Source organism: Vicia villosa, linkage group LG1 (assembly GCF_029867415.1).
Source record: "Vicia villosa cultivar HV-30 ecotype Madison, WI linkage group LG1, Vvil1.0, whole genome shotgun sequence".
Lineage (NCBI taxonomy): Eukaryota > Viridiplantae > Streptophyta > Magnoliopsida > Fabales > Fabaceae > Vicia > Vicia villosa.
The window spans coordinates 217,329,029-217,332,297 of NC_081180.1; the positions used below are offsets into that span (position 1 = coordinate 217,329,029).

The 3,269-nt window shown below is 34.6% G+C and overlaps 1 pseudogene; it reads right to left on the bottom strand.

Annotated features, from left to right (window-relative positions):
* Positions 1-606: 606 nt before the first annotated feature.
* On the bottom strand, positions 607-2,762 carry LOC131622544 (protein DOG1-like 4; annotated as a pseudogene).
* Between the last annotated feature and the right edge of the window lie 507 nt (positions 2,763-3,269).

Below are 3,269 nucleotides of genomic sequence, written 5' to 3' on the forward strand. Positions count from 1 at the left end.
ATATGGTCTTTCAACTCTTCTCTAAATTTATTTGAGATTTCATGAGTTTCAGTTAAATATTGCTTCAAAGTTTCTAATTGATGAAGAGTTTCTGGCTGAGAAAAGAATTTTTGAGGTAGCTGGTGAATTGTTTATGGCTGAGCAAAGAAATTTTGAGGTTGATGTTGGTACTGAGATGTAGGTGATATGGTTGTTGTAGTGGACCAATAAGTGGGAATGGGGGAAGGATAGAATGGTGTTGAATTAGTAATATATGGATGGATGAAGGAATGATAATATGGATATGGATTTACGGCTGGTGGATTAGAAATGGGAGTGGATGTAGGATAAAATGGATGATTGTAGTAAGAATATGTCATGAAAGGGAGAATGAGTGCATTAATGAAAGCACCAATTGTTATGATGCTAAATCTAAACCCTAACAAACTAAAGAAAAAACTCTAAAATAAAAGAGACAATAAAACTAGACTAAGAAAATAAACTTCATTTGTTTTCATTGATACTCTTAAATGTGTCAAAGACACTGCATATATAATACTTCTAATGGATAATAAAAGTAAAAGCCCAATACAATTAGAGCCCAATAATAATAATAATAATACTAATAATAATACCGATAAATAATACTATAAATACTATTATACCCCTCTAACACACATACTATAAATCTTGCGTGTGAGGAGTAATATCACGTTTCTCACTGTTTATGTTTGCATGTGCACCGTGTACATGTCCCTTCAATGTAACATGTTACTACCATCTTGACACACACTATTGTCTCTTGACAAGAAACTGATGATGCAATTCACCGACACAACCAACAATACTCACGTATCTGGTCCAAATCTACACAAAATACATTTCAGTTTTTTCTTTCTTTCTTTTATTTAAAATAAATCAAATTTATAAGTGGCTTCTGCAACGCTTTTCAGAGTTTTATTTACTTTTTCCTTTTGCTGTCTTATTAGTTAAACTTTTCTGTGGTGAAGAAATTTACATTAACAATTTCTTAAGTAGTTCTATGTCTTTGAATGCTTAATGCATACTAAAAATTTATAATATTTCTGCTTCTTTTCTTACATTAATTGAACTAACTTTTAAAGCCAAGAGAACAAGAATATTACAACTTCATAAAGTAAACAATTTTTATTTTTTGGTGCTACTTAAAGAAAGAGTATTTTTTTTTTTTAATAATCAACTACTTGTATTAAAAGAAAAGAGCACTAGGGGTGCTCCAACTCTTACCAGAAAAAAAGAGCCACAACCAATAAATCTACAGGTTCACAAACACAAAACAGGATTGTGGAACCAATCATAGAAATTAGTCAAAATTCTATCCTTAAATTCTATTGTCAACCACCACCACCAAGAAAACCAAATGATCATACCAAACAATTCATCCTTATCAACGACCGCATTGTTGAAGACAATATCGTTGCGATATTTCCAAATGGCCCAACAAATTGTTATCCAAATTCCAAACAGCTCCCGCCCTGCTCTTCAGGTCCAGACAATGCATCAATGCAATTGTGCATTGATCAAATGGGTGCAGCAGTCCAGGTTTAAATTGATATCTATCCCCAGCCATCTATTAATCTTTCTCCATAACGGTTTCAAGCTAGCACAAGTCAACTCAGCATTACGTGGTTAAGGTCATCCTCTTCCAATTGGCAGAACACACAAACAGCATCCTGTTGCTGTAAAATAATGCCGCGTCTACGTAATAGATTTCTTGTAGGCAGCCTCTCCAACAAAAGCCACCAGCCAAAGAATTTCAACTTAGAGGGGACAGTTGCCCCCATATAAGCTACTTAAGCCTATTAAATTAAACATCTACAATATTCAACAAAACTAAAATTATGGATCCTTCTGAATGATGTTGTTGATCCCAAATTGCCTCAACCTTAACTGCGTACCAATATGTGCAGCCAAAAAATGAACAGACAGAATTGGAGTAAGAACATCCAAAACCCCTTTGAGTGTCTTAAGTCTAACACAATCTGAACTTTTCATTACTTTTTCCAAACCACCAAACACTCCTTTCAAAGCCACTTCAACCAACCCATCCACTCTTGCATCATCTTTCCTACCTCTGCATGATATTTTCGCCAGCTTCACCATCTTCAAATCAGCCATAGCCACTTGCTGCCTCTCCATCTCTCCCTCCACTTTCTTTTCCTCCATCTTTGTCTTCATTCTCAGTCCCTCTATCTTCTTCTCTTCATCTTTCATGTCGAACTTCTCGAGGATGCGAAAGACTGTAGACGGTTTCCACCCGGTTATCCAGAAGTAAGCTTTTTCCAATGGAGTAACCCATGTTGGTGAAAAGAAAACAACAACATCTTCATGTGCTGCACTCCATTTCACAGTGTAGTATTCTTTCAAAATGAGTAGTGACTTTTGAAACAAGTGCTTGAAGCTCTTGTTCATTGACTTCATTCATCACCATCTCTCTTTTTGATACTTTGAGAAGTTGGTGCTGAATTTCCTCTAGTTTTAAAATCCATTTCTCGTAGAATTCTGAGAAACTCTTCTTCATGTTGTTTGTTTCTGTTGTTGTGTATGGGATAGCTAGTGTGTGGGTTTATGGTGAGAAGAAAATTGAAGGAGGTGAAGGAAAAAGAACAGATGGAAAGATAAGAGAAAGACACGACAGAAAAAGAGAGTAGTGAGCAATGGATTGCATGGATTACCCGCAGCTAAATGGGAACAAGTAAGATTGACGCATTGCAAATATGAATATGTGTGAGCTTATCATGTTTTAGCATTCTGCAGCTTTATAGTATCGACCTTTGACTATACCGAAAGGGCATGGTGACGAGGGTGGAAAAGTAAATTACAAACTCATAGTAGTATTTTTTTCTTCACCTGAATGTTTGTTTTTGTGTGGTGTTGGGGAGGAAGGTGCGTGTCCTTGTTTGAGGTTGTTGGGAGCCCACGTGGAGTCTGATTAGGCAGGTGAGTGTGTCATTGCAAGAATATGCTGCTATATCCACCTCTTTGAAGTAGAATAGAGATTTTTTTTTTTAAATTCTTTGGTACCTATGAGTTTAAATTGAGTATCAATATTTTTAGTGTAAATTATATTTAATTTTAATTTATTTAAAAATAAAAAAATGATGTGACATTGGTTTCTATTATTTAATTTGATGAAGCTACCAATATCCAATTAAACTAAAAGGTATCCGAGTGTTAGTTTTTTTTTTAATTTATATAAATGAAAAAAAAATTAATTGTTTTATTAAAGAGATTAGTATCAATACATCTCA